Source organism: Diabrotica virgifera, chromosome 9 (genome assembly GCF_917563875.1).
Source record: "Diabrotica virgifera virgifera chromosome 9, PGI_DIABVI_V3a".
NCBI lineage: Eukaryota > Metazoa > Arthropoda > Insecta > Coleoptera > Chrysomelidae > Diabrotica > Diabrotica virgifera.
The window spans coordinates 50,794,021-50,815,257 of NC_065451.1; the positions used below are offsets into that span (position 1 = coordinate 50,794,021).

The 21,237-nt window shown below is 31.0% G+C and overlaps 1 protein-coding gene across 7 annotated transcripts in view; it reads left to right on the forward strand.

Annotated features, from left to right (window-relative positions):
- The window catches only part of LOC114332463 (AT-rich interactive domain-containing protein 2), a 330,994-nt gene that overhangs the window by 1,141 nt on the left and 308,616 nt on the right, over window positions 1-21,237 (forward strand). The gene's annotated exons all lie outside the window — the stretch shown is intronic.

Below are 21,237 nucleotides of genomic sequence, written 5' to 3' on the forward strand. Positions count from 1 at the left end.
CGACTGATTTTTCACTGCATATCGGATCTCACGTGCGGTGTTGCAGCCAGTGAGTTCAATTAAGACTTAACAGTTAGGAGCGATAATACACAATAGGTACTATATCTCTCTGTATACTCACCACGCTACAACTCTCACATGGGAACTTTCTATCGCGGATAATGTTTACTAAAAGAAAAGTGCAGAAAATGGTTTTTATATAATTGTGCTGTTCAGTTACAATATAAATTAAAATGGCGGATGTATTATATTGTAACTTCTGATACAAAATAAATAGGCAGCCAAGTTGTAGTTTTTGTTTTGAATGTGTGATTGACGTAATAGATATGATGACCAAAAATTTAGTTAACATCAGTAGCCAAATATTTAAGAATTTACATGATCTATACATGAGTTGAATTAAATTCTGAAGATTTTTGTTAAATATATTTTGGGAAAGAGTAATTCTTTCATAAGTTTTAGGTTGTCCAAAATGCCATATCAGAGACCAAGTTAAGACTTATCTATACATGGTGTGTCAAAATTTAATCACACTCACAACCTACACCCCTCCCAATTTTTCATGTGAATAATGTTTGGAAATAATATGTTTATTTATTTACAGTATCCATTTACAAAAGTTTTACACATCTACACCTTAACAACAATAAATGATTTAAATAACAAACACCTCAGAACAATACAATATCTTTAAGAAAATACAGAACTAAAACAAACTTATTATAAGATAGTTTTTAGTTGATTTTAGTTAGATTTTAGTTGTTTTTTAACCCTAACCCTGGATTGCTACACTTATTTCCTAAACTCAATCTGCTACATCGGGGTACTATGGTACCCCAAATAAAATCAACCTAAAATATTTATATATGTATGTTTTAAGCACTTATGACAAAAACAATCTTAAGATAACATGTTAAGAATTTATTTTGTATACAAAAATATTTTATTATATTATTATCCACAAGTTTATTTTCATATTTTCCACACCCACTACTGCAAATTGGTGTAACTTACAAACAAGGTTGGGGTGTACCCCAGGTAGCATTCCAGGGTTAAACAAACTAACTTTGGAGTCAAAAATATCCCTTTGTCTTGGCAGGCTATTAGCACTGGATGGATGTCCCTACCGATTTAGTATCATAATAACAAACAACAAACCGTCCAATAGCGGATTCGCTAAAATTAAGGGGAAAGGAACAAAATGAAAAATTTTGACGCCTGTCAAAATTTTCAATGTGTTTTAAATGTAATCATTTTTTTCGAATCCTGAGAAAACTAATATGTAAGTATTTTTGAAAAATTTAAACGCAGAATGAAAAATTACTTTATTATCGAGGGCCGAAAGTCCCTTGAAATGAATTAAAAGTTTCTTTTGAATGAGATATTTGACATTAAAAAACACACTAAATTTTCTCTTAGTGTTTCACCCCTGTAACTTATTTAAAATAAACATAGAAGTTTTCAAGGACTTTCGGCCCTCACATCCCGGCCTTTCATCCCCTTAACAAAAAAGTTCAAGTCTTCAAGTAGATACGAGTATAATATTTTAGTGGGGTTGGAATAATAAATATAAATTTAAATACCATAATTATATTTATTACGTATTTATATCTATGTATTCACGTAATGAGCACATTGAACATAAAAATTGTTTGTGATCGTTTGTAATTGATTCCAAGCAAGTTAATTTCAGATGAGTAAACTAATTCGTCTACCTACAGCAAACAAAATTTTTAATACGAAGCATTGTCTAGAAATTTTAATTTTAATAATTTATTTGCATTGGCAGGTAACGAGTCAGTTCTATAAATAATATAAAGTCTGGCCCTAGTAAGCTGTTCCAAAACTATTACCACCTGTCGCAAAGATAATTGAGGGATTAGTAGCATTAACTATTTATTATGATACTAAATCGTTAGGGACATCCCACCAGCGTCAGGCCAAATTTCTTATATTGTGATGCAAAGAATATATACTATATCATTAGATTTACTGAATTTTTCTATGTATGTAAAAATGGGATTTAGTCTGTTTTGAACTACCTTTTTGACATATTAAACATTTTATTTTTGGGATGGTTTTGAAAGCAGCTATGTCTTATGTGCCAAATTTTGCTACAAGAAGATGCTATCTGTCGTATAATACACCTACCAAGTTTGCTTCAGGCAAGTAAGTCAATTTTACATTCAGGTATGCCTTAAAGCCGTGTTACTCATTTCATATGGCAGAATATTTTTGCATAGTGGTGCTTAAAACAGTTTTGTTTACATCAGGTACAGATGGTGTATTTACATTTTTATGTTTAAAATAATATCACATGTGCTACATTATCCACTTCAAGACAGTCTTCCCAAAGATAAAACTGTTTTTGGTTTAGCTCGTAACATTTCTGAACCTTAAGCAGCTCACCCCATGCTTCATAAAGATTTCACGTCATGGGATGATATATCAGACAAATAGTTTAAAGAAAAGATAAGTAAAATTAGAGTCGCTACATTCAAGAAGTCTGATCCAACTAAGATGTATGCAAAGTTTTCGATGGCTTCAGATGCTCAAGAGGAGATCATACAAATAAGCGGTAATTTAGAGAATCTGCCAAATTACCACTTATATCCTAACCCTTTGTCAATTGCCAAAGAAAAATATAACGATCTAAATAAATTGTGCCATTCGAATGTCATACCCTTGCAATATGATAATGAATATTCAAATCTACCTAGAGGTAATAGTGTAAATTATGTCTTTCCAGAAACTGACGAAGAAGATGGAGTTCAACTTTGATATTGCTGATGTGTTTTTTATTGTTTTTGTCATGAACCTCACTTGTTTTTTTCATAGAAATAAAGTATTTTCCAGTAACTTAAACTATTTCTTTTTGTTTTTTGATGTAAAATGTCTATAATATCTAATAACGATGCAATAAAATAATATCAGAATTTAGAACCGAGAATGACTTATATTCTTTTAATTTTCACAAAAGACACTTCTAATAGCATGAATCTCATAAGATAAATACATTATAAATCATTTCACCTTCTCATAAAATTGCTCCTATTTGGTAAATTAGCCATTTTCAGTTACCTGGTTATCATTATGCTTATAATACATTTCTCCTGTTTGCATTCAAGAATCACTTTGGATAATGCCCCATTAATTTTAAAACTAGATAATATTTCTCTTAAAAATTTACACCATGAAAGCATTCTACTATAAATATAACATTTATTCCTAAGATTTGTCAAGATAGATAGTCAACAAAAATTACGAATTTTCTTCTAAAATTTCGAACTTTAAACGGTTCTCCTGTAAAATTCATAATTGGCTTATTAGATGTTTTACCTTTCAAGCGTCGATATCTCTAAAACTTTTCAATATGTCTTTGAAGATATATTTAAAAACTTACACTGGGAGGAAAAGGAATTTACTAAGATATCCAGAGAGCATAGCAAACAGTGTTAAAAAATTATATGAAATTATCAATAAACAAAAAATATACTTTGCAAGTGCATGGCTTAAAATAAATTATAAGAAAAAGGCAAAAACAAATACACAAGAAAACCATTATTAGGATAGATAATGATATTGACTGTGAGGGGTATAGTTTCATTCTCCTAATCATATTTAACTTGATCCTTAGGTCAAAAAAAAAATAAACTTAAATCTAAAAACAATATAAATGTGATAAAAATTTCTACATTATGCAATTGATAAACTTACAAATCACATATATTACTATTTTGTATACAGGTTTCCAGAATTATTCAGTTGGAACAATTAATTAAGATAAACAAGATTAAACACGAAACAATCTCTACGTTAAAGGAGAAGTTTTAGAGAGAATACCCAGATACAATTATTTGGGATGTGAACTAAATGAACAATGGGACGCAGCCTCGGAAATAAAACTAATGGCCAGAAGCGCTTTCGATAAGATGAAAACAGTATTATGCAATGGAAAACTATGAATAGAAATTAGAACTAGAGTATCAAGATGCTATGTATTCTCGGTCTTTTCATATGGAGTTGAAGCCTGGACAATTACGGAAGCAACTGAAAAAGACTTACCAGCTGAAATGTGGTGTTATCGAAGAATGTGGAAAATATCATGGACACAACACTTTCACACAACAACAAATACGGAAATATTAAGAAAGATGAAAAAAGAAAAAGAAATACTCAATACTATGAAGGAAAAAAATAGCTACTTTGGTCACATACTAAGAAATGAAAAATATGAGTTGATGATATTAGTATACAAGAGAAAGTGGAAGGAAAAAGAGGACCAGGTTGACAACACACATCGTGGTTGAAAAATTTAAAGCAGTGGAATGTAAAAACAACAGAACTTTTCAGAACTTCTGCAGAGTAAAATGGGCCATGGCCATGATGATGGCCAATATTCTTAAAGGATGACGCACATGAACAAGAAGAAACAAAGAAAATCAGACTACAGCATCATACACAACAAGCCTTGCTTGGGTAGGGTTTAGTAAATTAGAATACAGTGGAACCTCGATTATCCATCTCTCTATTAACCTTCATCCCTGTTAACCGTCAGGGTCCATACCTACATCCTACATAAGTTATATTGACTACATAAGTAAAAATTTAGTCATCAATTTATTTTGTTTGGGCATTGTGATAAGCCACTTGAAATGTACAGGTGCAGTTATGCCACCACTGCATTTTTTATGTAAATAATCTTTGTTCTTATTCAGGGCTATGGATTAAATTTCAATTTAAATAGGTGATAAATGATACCCTGCTTTTAGAGTTTTATTTTTAGAATGGCAAGCCGAAAATAAAAATGCACAGCACAATAATCATTATAGTCAATATTTGTGTGTCACCATAATTAAATTTGATTCAAATTCGAACATTGATTGTGTCACTTAGTCGTTTGATCAATTAATTTTTGTTAATGTTCTGTTAACCGTCTTTTCGATTATCCGTCATACCCTTGGTCCAGTGCCCTGACGGATAATCAAGGTTCCACTGTATATGTAAATATGTACAAGAAATTAGGGAAGACTCGTATGTAATATTGGTCGAAGGAAGCTGATACAGATAGATATCATAATAATTATGTTGGTTGAAAAAGAGACTAATTCTATCATTGGGTGATTTTTGATTGTTGCATATTTTTCAAAAATTCTGTTTTAATGTTCAGTGACTTAAGTCATTTTTGTGTCATATACAACATTATATATTTATTTATAAATGTTACACATAATCATTTTCTTGGAAGCCTTTATCAAAAGAACTTATTTTTATGAGGCCATTGTCACATGATGATAGACTTATTGATATAATTTTAAGACTAATTCTCTTTGATTTATAATATAAATACCAATTAGTGCATATTGGTCTTCTATATATTTTCATTTTCATATCCAATATCATAAAACAAAATTAAAATGTCTACAAGAATAGAGAACAACAGTGGGTTTTCTCTTGGTTTAAGTATGTTAAAATTGATAGATTCTTCTATATAATTTATATCTATCAAAAGTACCTCCAATGATTCCAAATGATGTAATAATACATACTTTATTTGGATCATGTTATTTCAAGGTTAATACAAAATAAATAGCAAAATTGACAAAATAAATATACAGTAGAACCCCGATTATCCGTGCTCCTCGGGACCGGATGTTGGCACGGATAATTGAAAAGCACGGATAATCCGAACATTTATTTCTTATTGTAATACATATGTATGTTTATCCATACATATAGCCCTACCACAGGCCTAAAAAGACAACAGAAAAAATAAATCTTTCATTATGAGTCTCCCTCTCCGCATATAGAGTTTCCGTCAAGTGATTTACAGTGACGCTATTTTGATAAAACCTCAAAAATGCAATTTAAGTAATAGAAAATCATAGCACGGATAATCCGCAACCCGGATAATTCGCACACAGATAATCGGGGTTCTACTGTATATCTGAGATTGTCTTGAGTAATGTTATTTATTAGAGTGAAAATATTAAATAGTATAGAAATATTGTAAAAAAATAGCAATAGCAGTGGTTGCCACTGGTTTTTTAAAAATGATTTGAAAATTACAGAAAGATCTATTACTTCTGATGATTATGTGTTACAGGATTATACTGATTTTTGTCATTGACGTTTTTTTGACAAGAAAAGTTTTTATCAACCAACTCCTTTTTATTAGCCATTGTGTTGTATTATATTGTAGTTAAAGCAGTTGTTTGAGCCGGGACCTTACTTCTAACCTGTACTTTTTTGCTGCTTCACTCATGCTTGTTGGCTGCACCTTCTTCAGTCCTTGCAGAGCTTCACCTCGATTTTTATTGGCTTGTTCCAAGTGCATTCTTGTATACAATGCTAGGGTTGGTATGACCCGGCTAGGGATGGTAGCACCCAGCAGTCATGCATGCTGGGAAAAGTATACTCGATAAGTAGTGTTGAGTCTCTTTTTACACCTCTTTAAGCAGTAGGAGTATAGTATGCTTCAGCCATCTTATATTGCCTCTGGTTTTATAGGTTATGGATTTTGTCAAGAGCTATGACCTTGAAAATTTCACATAAACTTTACTAAATCAGCATGACTCATAGCTCTTGTTAAAAGCCAATACCTCTACTCAATAAGTTAAGTTTCAAATAAATGTCAAATATCCAATGTAGACACTATAGAAACCAAATTGTCTGTACTATACTAAATTCACAATCAAGATGCACTAGAAGTAAACAAACCAAGACAAGTTAACTGTTACAAGGAGCACTCATGAATTATGTTTTACAATGTATAAACTTTGTAAATTATCATTTGAGATTTACAATGAATATACATTGTAAATTATGATTCAGGAGTGCTCCTTGTAACAGTTAATGTGTCTTGGTTTGTTTACTTCTAGTGCATCTTGATTGTGATTGTAGTATAGAACTAATGTTGAACATTAGTTTGTTTACAATATTATCCCAATAAGTTGTTAAGCTTTTGAATGAGATAACAAGTCTCCAAAAAGTAGAAGAAGAACTAACTGACCCAATTGAAGCTGGCAATGGGATAAGACTATTGTTCAACCTGATCATGGATGGAATAATAAAAACAGTAAGAACTAAACAAGGATACCAAATGGAAGAAAAGCAACTTACAATAATCTGCTATGCAGTTGATGCAATACTAATATCTCAAACTGAAGATGATTTACAACATAATATGCTGCACTAATTTAACCCTTTCAGTCACACACCTAGAAAGAGGCATCCAAAAATTATAAAATTTGGCAGATATGCTTGAGAGAGGTAACTAAAACAATACGTAACAAAAAAAACTCCCCCTCCATATATTTTTTTTTGTTACGACTTGTACCTCACAAGGTACATGTTGCCTTTAAGGATATTACAAAAAAAAAACAAAATCAACTAATTAGTATTTAATTTATTCTAATACTACAAGTAAATTTATTATTATCATCTAACAAAATACAAAAAAAAATAGTTGTTTAGAAAATTACTTAAGAGCCTATCTATTATGAAAATCGGCAAAACAATTCCTGCCATTTACATAATCTTCTCTAACTTCTTGGTCGTTGTTTGGCTCTTGCTCCAAATCAATCTCTAGATCTTGAGAATTAGCTCCTTCTTCACCTGAACGAGCACTTTCATTCAAAAATTTAACTATTTGATCATTAGTTTCCATTTGAGTATCATCTTCCCATCCATCATCTTCATCGTCAAGATCCGGAAATCTGAGTCATCGTCATTTTCAAGATAATATAGTAACTCCTCATTTGTAAGTGGTTTTTTACTATATTTAGCCATACCTGAAAATAAATATTTCATGAGATAACATGTTTTACACCAATATATTTATATTTTATTTGTTTTGTCACAAAAATATCCTTGAAAGCAGTTTGTACCTCATAAGGTACATCTAATTGAGGTGCCCAGATTACTACTTTGTATCATCTACATTTTAGAAACTAATACATACTATTATAAATTACAGTGTTTACTTACCTATGAAACATATATCAGCGTTTATTCTCAAAAATAAACAGCAAAAACAACATACACAAACAGACTGTCCTAACCTCTTGCAAATGTCACTCAAACGAACTAATTTCAAATCAGGTTATAACTGTCAAGCAGAAACAAAATCGCGCTCAGAATGCAGGCATCTACAAATTAGACATGATATTTGACCTGCAAAATATTTTCTTGGATATAAGTCAATTCCCATTGATATTTGAAATCATGTACAATAAATGTACCTCTTGAGGTACAGTGTGACTGAAAGGGTTAATATAACCGCCAGAAAATTTCACATGTTAAGTAATCTATCCAAAAAAGATAAAACGCATGGTTATAACAGTAAATCTATTAAGATGTAAATTAAAGCTGGAAGATCAGATAATAGAACAAGTGACGGAGTTTAAATATCTAGGCTTCACACTATCGATCTACGAAATGCTTGAAACAGAAGTGGAAGATCAAGTGAATAGAGCAAACAGAGCCACAGATTGCCTGATTGAAACAATATGGAGATATAAAAATATTGGGAAAGAAATGAAAGATGAAAGGCAGAATTACAGTAGAACCCCAAAAATCCGAACTAATTGGGGGGACAGCCTGTTCAGATTCAAAAAAGTTCGGATTATCCGAAAGTTAGCCTAACTAATAGTAATTCAAAGCTTTCATTGTCGTTGGCTTTGAGTCACAAAACGTTCTCATAGACTCAAGACATGACAATATTTTTGGGCTCAAGTTGACTACGAGAGAATCAAAGTAAGTTTATGTTTAACCTTTATTTATAAGCACTACATATTAAAGTACATCTTTATTTTTAACAAATTTTAAATGTCAAAGTCCTATTAATCCTATATTATTCAATTTTCTGGTTATTTCTCTGTATAATAAACATGTTTTTAGTTTTTTGTCTTGAATTTTTTAATTTCTTTCACTTTCCGTTGGTTCGGATTTGCCGAACGTTCGGATTTGCGGGGTTCTACCGTATTTACATAAAAGTCATAATGACATGCGGCAAAAACAAGACCTGATACAGAGGAGACAAAACGAATGCTAGAGACAGCAGAGATAAAACTCTTAAAAAATTGATGGTAAGACACTATGGGACATTAGAAGTACAGATATATGACGGAGATGCAAGGCAGAGATCACTAATAACTTAGTAAGAAACAGAAGAGTAGAATGGAACGATAACATAAGCTGAATGGGAATATATAGAGTAGTAAATACAGCGAAGGATGGTTCCCCAATAGGAAGATGATCAGTAAGAAGACCACAAAAAAAAAACGACAAAATGGAGACACATTGAAAACACCACAAAAAATTCATGTCTACACAAAAGAACAAGAAGTGTAGTACAAGGTCTTGGTTGTGAGTATAATAGTTCCCATTTTATAGTATTTTTGATAGGCAGTAAAAATTGACTTCAAAGAAATCTGAAATGTTTTCTAAATTATTTAAAACTAATTATTCTTGCTATTCTTGTATTAAATAACAAAGATAATTCAGTTTCTTTTTTATGAAAGTAACCTCAAAATGATTGTAGCATGATGTCACACTAATATGTAGTCTGAATCAAAATCTAAATATGTAACAAAGTAGAAAAGGTTTTAATAGAACAATGATTTTATATAGCTTAATGTACATATTCTGTGGTTATAACATAATTTTGTGGTTCATTTAATACTCATTAATTTAAATTTTACAAAATGGTATAAGAATCTGAAACATTTAAAGAATTGTTTTTGTAATAAATGACTTTTCTAGTAATTTCTTTCTTTAATGTACATCTACCTTATTAATAATTAATTTTATCATTTGGTATTTTATTAAGCATTACAGTGTAGCTCATCAAATGAAAAATATAATTAATATTTTGACCTTGTTAAATCTAATTAAAGAATGTCCTCAAATTTAAGTATCCACTCCTTATTGTTTTAGAGTAGAGTGTCAGCCATAAGTACTATTGATTAAAATAATAAAACATTTTAGATAGAAACTAAGTATTGAATTCACCAGAACTATAAAGACTAGAAAAACGGCCTTTACTAGCAAGGAATATAAAACAGATTCGCAAAGACACCAACTTTTGTTGGATTTGGATTTTGGCTATGAATAAAAAATAAAACTAGCCCAAAAAGACTTAGTAATATTTCTCGATGACTAATTTTTAAACAGAAGATTTTTCCTTCAAAATAAATTTAATCTCCAAAATAAATCACAAAAAGCAAAGATTTATCAAACAATAATTGTTGTAAAATATAATAAATTATTGTAAAAATATGATAACTTATTGCAGAAAATGGAAACAACACAAGTTATAATTGAAATACATGTATTCATAGTATATTGAGTATAATGGTGTATTGATATCAATTTTCTGTAAAAAAGCTCTTGAAAAATTACTGGCCGCTATTTTTTAACTGGAATATCTGGAAGAAGTTAATAGTCTAAAGTCTAAGAGCTGGGAGCGGATTTTGTGCGTGATAAGTAAGATGGAAAAACTATACGGGGATATATTGAATTAGTTGTGTGAAAAGGATAAGATGGTCAAAAATGCCCCCGCACCGGGCAGCAGCCCGGCTACTTATGTTTTCGATAAAGAATATAAAATTATGCCCTCATGCAAATTTTTAGCTTCCCAGAGGTCCTAAAACCTTTTAAATCGAGAAAAGAATAATTTTTAGGTTTTATTTTTTAGTGAGCGCAGTTTTACTTTAAAAAATCTTAAAAAATTCAAGAGGTTGTATCTTTTGAATACAAAACAACCTGATTTTTCCAGATTTTTGTAATAAAAAAAAGAACCCAGGAACAATTTTTGAAATTTTCAAAAAATTTTTAGGTTATGGTAATATGATTTGGCCTACTTTTAAATAGTATTTTTTTGTGTACTTTTTGCCTTTCTTTTAAATGGCAGAGGCAGAATTTTTAATATCTGAGCGGAAAGAACGAAGAAATCGAAAAAAACCGTTTTTGGCTGTCACGAGATGCATCTCGGGACAGCCAATTTTAGGATTTATGATCCTGACTACAACTGAAAAAAAAACTAAAAGTGCGAATTTTTTCATAAAATTTGGTATGTGAGGATATAATAATATTTGGAACAACTTTTCCAAATAATTTTTTTTTCGATATCTCTAACGCGAAGCAAATCAAATCGCATATCGAAAATTCACCCTGTTTGTAGTAGGCCGCGTTTAAAATTTAAAGTTTAGTTGACTATTTTAAAAATTGTGAACCATCACCCTGTATGACTGCAAAATTTCAAATCTGTATATATTTTGATAGCCGAAACAAAGGGGTGTCTTCATCTTAAATGCGACACACTGTATCTTATCAATTGGATAATTTGTTGCAACTAATACAGTCGTATTTTTTATAGATTAAAAATATAAAATCAAAATACTGACTAATTCACTAATTTTATCATAAAAAGTTCAAATTGATTGCATTGAAGTATTGAACCAATTAATGTGTAATAATATAATATAATATACAGCGTGAGTTTTATGTATGTAAACCCTCAATCATCTCGGAAATGGCTTGCACGATTTTTATAGATTGTGGTGGGTAGGAGTTTTAGATAATGTGGCCGATATTATAGTAATACTTACATTGTTGTCAGATCTTCCGTTTTTCTGAATATCTAATTAACTTTCTTATTTCAAATGGAACACCCTGTATATTTTTTGCGTTTTGAAGTCCTTAAGAAATACTGATTATTTTCCATGTTATATTCCCTATATCTAAAGGTCATAATTTCTGAGTTATTTCTACATTTATTTAAAAAAACTTTTTAAACAAATTATAAAAATCTATTTTTCGGCCTGGGTACACATTATTTTAGGTTCTTTGGACCATTGGGAACAAAAAAGTTATTTTGTAATTTTTCTCTAAAGTTAATCGTTTTCGAGTTATAAATAATTTAAAACTGAAAAAAAAAGAATAATGACGATTTTCAAGGTTAAAAACACAAATCAAAATTATTATTTTTGAAACTGCGAAGTACAGAAATTCAAGCTAAAGCCTTATTTTATCAGTTAACAATAAGTAATTTGAGCTTGTTTCATTCTAAAATATTGTTTTTAGTTGTTAATGCAGCCTGATCGCTCGTCCTCTCATATGCGCTTCATTAACATTATTAAAAAGCAATGTTTTAGAATAAAACGTGCCAAACAATTTTATAGCGTGCTCCTGGAAGAAGGGTTTAGCTTGAATTTGGGTACACCGCAGTTTCAAAAATAATATTTTTTACTTTTGTTTTTGAACCTTGAAAATCGTCATTATTCGATTTTTTTCAGTTTTAGATTGTTTATGACTCGAAAACGATTAACTTTAGAGAAAAATTACAAAAGACCTTTTTTGTTCCCAATGATCCAAAGAACGTAAAATAATGCCTACACGGGCCTAAAAAATTGATTTTTATAATTTCTTTAAATGTTTTTTAAATAAATGTAGCAATAACTCCGAAACTATGGCATATCTTAAGGACTTCGAAACGCAAAAAATATACAGGGCGTTCTATTTGAAACAAGAAAGTTTATTAGATTTCCAGAAAAACGGAAAATCTGACAACAATGTAATTATCACTGTTATATCGGCTGCATTAGAAAACCCCTACCCACCAAAACCTATGAAAAACGTGCAAATCGTTTCCGAGATACTTCAGGGTTTCTATACATAAAACTCACTCTATTATTTTATAATAATTATAATAATATTATGTATATTAATACTCATTAATTTGTTCAATATTTCAATGCAATCAATTTGAACTTTTTATGATAAAATTAGTGAATTAGTCAGTATTTTCATTGTATATTTTGAATCTATAAAATATACGACTATATTGCAATAAATTATCGAATGGAGAAGATACAGTGTGTCGCATTTAAGATGAAGACACCCTTATATTGCGGCTATCAAAATATATAGGTACAGATTTGAAATTTTGCAGTCATAGAGGTTGATGGTTCACAATTTTTAAAATAGTCAACTGAACTTTAAATTTTAAAAGCGGCCTACTGCGAATCCACAAACAGGCTGAATTTTCGATATGCGATTCGATTTGCTTCGCGTTAGAGATATCGAAAAGATATTTGGAAAGTTGTTCCAAATATTATTATAACCCCACATACCAAATTTTATGACAAAATTCACACTTTTAGTTTTTTTTTCAGTTGCTGTAGTCAGGATCCTAAATCCTAAAATTGGCTGTCCCGAGATGCATCTCGTGACAGCAAAAACGGTTTTTTCGATTTTTTCGTTCTTTCCGCTCAGATATTAAAAATTCTGCCTCTTCCATTCAAAAGAACGGCAAAAAGTACACAAAAAAATACTATTTAAAAGTTGGCCAAATCATACTATCATAACCTAAAATTTTTTTGAAAATTTCAAAAAAATTTCCTGGGCTCATTTTTTGTTACAAAAATCTGAAAAAATGAGGTAGTTTTGTATTCAAAAGATACAACCACTTGAATTTTTTCAGAGTTTTTAAAGTAAAACTGCGCTCACAAAAAAATAAAACCTAAAAATTCTTCTTTACTCGATTTAAAAAGTTTTAGGACCTCTGGAAAGCTAAAAATCTTCATGAGCGCATAATTTTATATCCTTTATCGAAAACATAAGTAGCCGGGCTGATCGGTGCGGGGGTATTTTTGACCATCTTATCCCGCTATAGCCTTTGGGAATAAGTACATAGGTCATGACGTAACTAAGTAAAATTCTCCAGGGGCGGAACGCTGCGTGACCGACAAAGGAGTGGGGGTAGGGGTGAATATAATAAATATGAGGGGTTTTTTATGACGTTCGTGATTGAGATAGTGCACCAAAATTTGGGAATAAGTAGACCATGACATAACTAAGTAAAATCCCCAGAGGAGGAAACCAGAGTGGGGGACGCGGGTAGTAATAAGGGGTAAAAATCGCGGTTTTTATTATTTCTTTTGTAACGCTCATGATGCAGATAGTGCACCAACATTTGGGAGTAAGTCGGTCATGACGTAACTAAGTAAAATCTCCAGGGGCGGAACGCTGCTTGGGGTACAAAGGGGTGGTACGCAGGGGTGAGTAAAAATATAAGGGGTGTTTTTGCCGTTCGTGATCGAGATAGTTCACCAACATTTGGGAATAAGTAGATCATGACATTACTAAGTAAAATTTCCAGGGGCAGAACGCTGCGTGGGGGACAAATGTGCTGCGTCACAAAAAAATAATACAAACTGCGACTTTGACCCGTTAAAACTACCCTCATCCCCAACTCTGGTTTTGGCCCCTGGAGATTTTGCTTAGTTACGTCATGAACTACTTCTTACCAAATTTTGGTGCACTATCTCGATCACGGACGTCACAAAAAAAAATCCTCGACTTTGACCCCTTATAACTACCCTCATCCCCCACTCTGGTTTCCGGCCGTTGGGGAAAGTCATGTACACAACTAATTACAAAAGTTATTGCAAATAAAACCCGAAAGTAAGCATTTTTTTTCGATTGTTTATAATTATTAAAATAAACAATACACATACAGAGATTTATGTATGGAAACACTCAATTATCTCGAAAACGGCTTGGAAGATTTTTATAGATTTTGGTAGGTAGGGGTTTTCTAATGCGGTCGATTAGTGCTAATTACATTATTGTCATATTTTCCGTTTTTCTGAAAATCTAATGAACTTTCTTATTTCAAATGGATCACCCTGTATATTTTTAAGTCCTTAAGAAATACTGATTATTTTTCATGTTATATTCCCTGTACCTAAATGCCATAATTTCGAAGTTATTGCTACATTTATTTAAAAAAAAATTTAAACAAATAAAAATCATTTTTTTTTTGCCCGGGTAAACACTATTTTAGGTTGTTTGGATCATTGTGCACAAAAAAGATCTTTTATAATTTTTCTCTAAAATTAATCTTTCCGATTTATAAATATAAACAATTTAAAACTGAAAAAAAAAATCGAATAATGACGATTTTCAAGGTTCAAGAACACAAGTAAAAAATAAAAATTTTGAAATTACGAAGTACCTAAATTCAAGTCCAACTCTTCTTCTAATAGCTTGATAAGATTTTTTGCCTCGTTTTATTCTATATCTATAACATTGCTTTTAAAATTTTTAATGAAGTGCATATGAGAGGACGGGCGATCTGACTGCATTAATAACTAAAAAACAATGTTTTAAAATAAAACAATTTCAAATTACTTATCGGTAACTGATAGAATAAGGCTTGAGCTTGAATTTGGGTACTTCGCAGTTTCAAAAATAAAATTGTCAATTTGTGTTCTTGAACATTTTTATTCGATTATTCGATTTTTTTTTCAGTTTTAAATTGTTATATAACTCGGAAACGATTAATTTTAGAGAAAAATTACAAAAGATCTTTTTTGTTCCCAATGATCCAAACAACCTAAAATAGTGTTTACCCGGGCCAAAAAAATTGATTTTTATTATTTGTTTAAAACTTTTTTTTTAATTAATGTAGCAATAACTCCGAAATTGTGGCATTTAGGTATAGGGAATATAACATAAAAAATATTCAGTATTTCTTAAGGACTTCAAAACGCAAAAAATATACAGGGTGTTCCGTTCGAAATACGAAAGTTCATTAGATTTCCAGAAAAACGGAAAATATGACAATAATGTAATTAGCACTATAATATCGGCCGCATTAGAAAACTCGTACTTACCAAAATCTATAAAAATCGTTCAAGCCTTTCGTAACCTTTCCAAAAAAATGAAAATACATATACCATCTGAAATGTTATGAAAAGACACATGTTATTAAAAAAGAGAGAAATTTTTACGACCCATAGAATCGTAGGTAGATACTTCTTTTTTTTAACACAGCGCAACTGTTTATACACATTAAGAGCTGAAATTTGGACAGTTTGTCAATGAAGTTACAGTTTTTCATAAAAAATCAAGTTTTAATATATTATGCATAATGATTAGTGTGACTAGTCCGAAAAATCCGGGAGATGGCCCGAATTGCGAAGTCGTGTCCTGGAGTCCCAGACAAGGCTTCCGGGCCATCTGTTGGTTCAACGTTTTGGTCAAATTCTATTTTGAATACGTTATTCTTCTAAGAATCATCAAATTTAATTGGTGGGACGAAAAAAAAATATCATTGTCATAAAAATGTTAAATAATCAACAACATGATGATATTAAAGTTCTATATTGAAAAAAAATGGCCCGATTATCATTAAAAAGTCGTGCATTTCACTCATTTCAGGTATTTTTTTTCAACCTTGTCCCGAATTCGACTGAATTGGAGTTGGTAACACTTATAATGATTAATATTGAAAAAAACACCTAATGTAATAAGCCTGTTGTAAAGATTCAGAAAAAGGTTGTAGTTGGGTTGTCTTAGATTTGAGTATAATAAATTGTGAATATTTTCGAGCCGCAGCGGTTCCATTGTAATTTGAGCAAAAACACAGCTCATATCAAGCATTTTTCGTTTCCTGGAGTATTACGAAACTGCATGAAAACTTGGAAAATATCGACGCGCGAAATCACGGCCGCGACTTGTTTTAAAATTCGCTGAAATCATCATAGCTGGCCAGACAGAAAATCAAATCATTGTTTACTCTACTCCACACACCAACAACGGGCAAGTATTGCCCCGTCTCCCACCACTCTGCGCTGCTGATACTGTCATTGCCACCTGCTGAACTGAACTAAAAGCTATCGCCGAACGTTGGACTGGGTCAGGTCTGTGACTGTGGTGACTCTGTTTATCTTCCTATTTTCTTGATTTTCACGTGAATGTATGCACCGGTGTATCGCCGTCCGTCGTAGTGGTAGTGATACGAAATTCCAAAGGAGCGCAAAACTAAAGGTCGAAAGGGAATACAGAATACACTGTAGTAAGTAGACGATATCTAGAACTTAGTGAGACATGCGGTCTGTACAGAGACGGAGTGATGACGAGGTCGAAGCGCTAGGTTCTTATGGAGGAGCTGCATGCGATGCATCTATAAAATATATGATTGAATAGACTATTTTTATCTTTCAATATTTTCGATCAATGTTGTTCTGAAGCTATTTTCTTGTGGCATTTTTATAATCAAGTACATATATTCAAATGGGAAATAAGCCACAATTTTACCTAAAAATGATTTTATTAACGTTTCGACGCCCAAGTCCCAAGTCGGGTGTCGTTGTCAAAATACAAAATAATATTAAATAAACAAAAATGTTGTTGCTTAGTAAAAAATTCTTCTAATAATTTATTTAATCTGACTCATTTATATCGGCAATTCAGACACGTATTATACATTTTAAAGTAGACGACTTTAAAAATGATATTGCCAATATTGGCTCTAATTATGCTAAATGAAACCAATTGTGTCGCAAATTCCTCGGTAGAATGCAGTAGGATGTGGTTACCCATACTAAAGGAGGAAGTCAATAGAAAGAAAATACCACAATTAGTAAATCAGTAACATATCGAGTTAGTACATATTTAGTATTTTAGTATTATTTAAAATTTAAAATATCAAGTCAGAATTTGGTATTAGTTTTGAGAGTAAACTAAATGTAAACCCAAATACTTGCGATGTCGGGATAGTATCACGAGGTTTTTCCTGGTTTTCCCTCGTGATTTACTATGGAATCTCTAACGCGAGAATTTCAGTACCACCGTTGCATTTGGTTGTCTTTTTAAAGACAGATCACATGCTATGATTTTTTGTGGCGGCTATTCTTGAGTTGGGATTGATTTCATGTAATCGAATGAACTATCTTTTAGTAAAGTCGTCCCAGGAACGCAACTCATCAATATTGGCAATATCATTTTTAAAGTCGTCTACTTTAAAATGTATAATACGTGTCTGAATTGCCGATATAAATGAGTCAGATTAAATAAATTATTAGAAGAATTTTTTACTAAGCAACAACATTTTTGTTTATTTAATATTATTTTGTATTTTGACAACGACACCCGACTTGGGCGTCGAAACGTTAATAAAATCATTTTTAGGTAAAATTGTGGCTTATTTCCCATTTGAATATACTTGATTATTTTCGATCAACTTATCGAGTGATTTTTCAGAATTTTTAGTAAAAGTAATTACATGTGTCACCACTTGATACATAGTTTGGCGGCATTGCATTCCAATGTTTGGAAACGAGCCTAAAAATTTTCTATTTGCATGTTTTCCCATAATTTGGTCGACATATTATATCTTGTGAGTTAAAGACTGTAATGGCTGGGATGTGTCCAGAGAATATATTATGATACAAAAACAGCAAAGAAAATATTTAACTTTTGCAAGAAATTAACGCACCACCTTAAAAATGGGTCATTTTTAATGTCTCGAATTTCCTAAACCTATTGTCCATTTTAAGTGATTTTTTGACATGTTATTATTATTTAACAATATCGCTGTAATAATATTGTTGCTAGACAGGTAAATTGTCATTGTATACCCCAACTAATATAGCCTCATGTTTTATTAACATTCTGTTTTTTTATTCATTCGCTTATGTTGGATAATAAAAAAGTAAGTCCTTTAACAACTAGCCTTACTTTTCATCAATACATTGTGTTTTTAAAAAGGTTTGGAAAACTTTAAGGAGTAATTCTTAAAAAAATGAAAATTAAAAACATGAAAAAATAATGACATAAACGTATGTTCTCAAATTTTTCTTTTCCGAGGTAGGTTGAAATTTTTCTTACAAACTGACAATTTATTTATTGCTCTAAAACCGGTTGAGATGTGCAAATGAAATTTGGTGGGTTTTAAGAGGCAGTCATTGTATGCGCGCCAATGGTGAATATTAAATTCCTAACTGTATCTTATTTGTATGTCAAAAAATGCGCAATAACTACCTCTTAAAACACACCAATTTTCATTTGCATAACTTAATCCGTTTTAGAGCAATAACTAAATCGTCAGATTGTAAGAAAAATTTCAACACCCTCTATCTCGGATACGAAGCATTTGCGGACATAAAGTAAAGGGACAGGTGTATAAAGCAAACTGTCATTATTTTTTCATGTAGAATTACCCCTCAAAGTTTGCCATACTTCTTTAAAAACCTAATGTTGAGAAAACATGAGATAGTTGGGTTTTAATTTCAGAAATAAAGCTAGAATATTCCATATTTTATAAATGCTAGACTATTCCACAGGGTGATGCGAACTTTGAGTAAAAAAGAACACAGTTTGATTAGTACACCCGGTGCAGGGTTGCAAAAAAACATGTTTTTTTAATTTTATACAAAACACATGTTTTTTTTTGTTTTTAAATTTTACGTTTTAAACAAATAAAACATGTTTAAAACACATGTTTTTTTATTTTAAACATTTTTTTTGTTTTAAACATGCGTTTTTTATTTTAAATTTTATGTTTTAAATAAATAAATCATTGTTTAAATCATATTTTCTTAAACATAATATTAATAACTTTGATTTTAACTTTTCTTTAACATAATAGATAAGAAACCCAATTGCAATTAGGAGCTATTACCTGGGGCAACCCAGAATATTTACAAATTCGCATTGCAAGTTGACTATTGCAATAACGCCTACTGTAAGTTATTTTGTAGTGTTTAGTGTTTTTTTTTAAACATGCAAATGGCGAATTTTTGTACGTGATACGAAGGAGCTTCAAAGAGTGTATGGAAATGGCTTTGACCATTTCAATAAAGAAACAGAAATTTTCAGACAATAAATCACCCAGAAACATTGCCAATTATTATTAATTACCAGGCAAAGTGTGTACCCTTTAAACCATTTTGTTTTCTAAACATTTATGTAATACTATAGACATGGTGGCGTTCTATGAAAAATATAAATACTACAGGATTGGAACTTGCTTAACAGCTGCACACAACTAATGCATCGTCAGCCAACATAGGAAAGACTCTTCCCCTCAACATACGCTTTACCATTCCAAACTACGTAATCGGCTAGGCAATGTCAAAGCTGCTAAGTTGGTTTCAATTTTTAAAGAGCTTAATTGCATCAGTGATGACGTGACTGATCAGATATCAGATCGATAATTTGAGATTACAAGATTACTATGAGACTGGAATAGTTTTCGAGAAATTTATTAACTCTTGTATGCAAAATGTTTAAGTTTTCCAATTTTTGTTACGTTTCGTTTATTAATAAATAATATTACTCTGAGCTAATTAGCAAAATACAAGGAAAAGTTATTTACCAGCAATTTTATTGCTGGAATCGAATCTTATTATTGTATGTATTAATAATATAGGTATGCAAAGTCCGCAGATAATGTGCTACTTTTTTTATAAACAAAATGGCGCCCGAAAATCGTGTTTTTTTTTTCAATTTTTGCTCTATAACTCCAAAGATTTTAACTTTACACCAAAAACACCCAAATAAAAATTCACCGTAATTAAATTATGCATAGAGACGTTTTTTTCCCGATTCACTTCGACGAAAACTTTCCCCGGAAAAAGCGGGTTTTTCCAACAAAATCTTTAATTTTCAACTAAAATTTTAGATACGTATTTGTTAATCAATAATTAAATAACTTGGTAATGTAAAAGACCTTTTCGTATAGATTATAATTCCAGAAGCCGATGGAAATTGAATAAACAGTTTAGCAACAATTGAATTGTTAATTAAAAATTTACGGTCGCTGTAATAATGACAATAATTATGATGCATAAGAATAGCTATGATTTTTTCATAAAAAGACACTATACCTATCTAATGTACTTTACAGAATTAAAATTGGAATATTTAAGCGGCCTCAGGAATATTTTAAAATTATAAACAATTTTTTTGCTTATATACAAATAGAATATCTCGGGAAATATTAAACTAAATTAAATTGTGGAAACGGTATTCGAAAAACAGCGGCAGGGCGCTTCTTTTAAAAGAAAAAACGTTCAATTATGACGAATGGTTTCTGAGATACAACCGGTCAAAGTTGACCGGAATTTACGGCAAAGATATAAACAATAGGATCATAATTTTTAAAGCATCACCTTTTTGTTTTTGTCCTCTTTCTCCACACCAATTTTCATATCTTTAAAATACTCATAACATATATTATTATAATAAAATCTATCGATAATACGTGTGAAAATTGCCAAAAATAGCAAAATTCCAATCAAAAATTAGGTTGGAGAAAATGTAACCCTCAAAGATCAAAATCGGTATACGTTAAAAAAATTCATTTTCTCGGCTTCTCATGAAGCAATTTCCTTCATTCTTTTTTTGTTCCCTAATAACTCGAGTAGAGCCATCGAACTAACT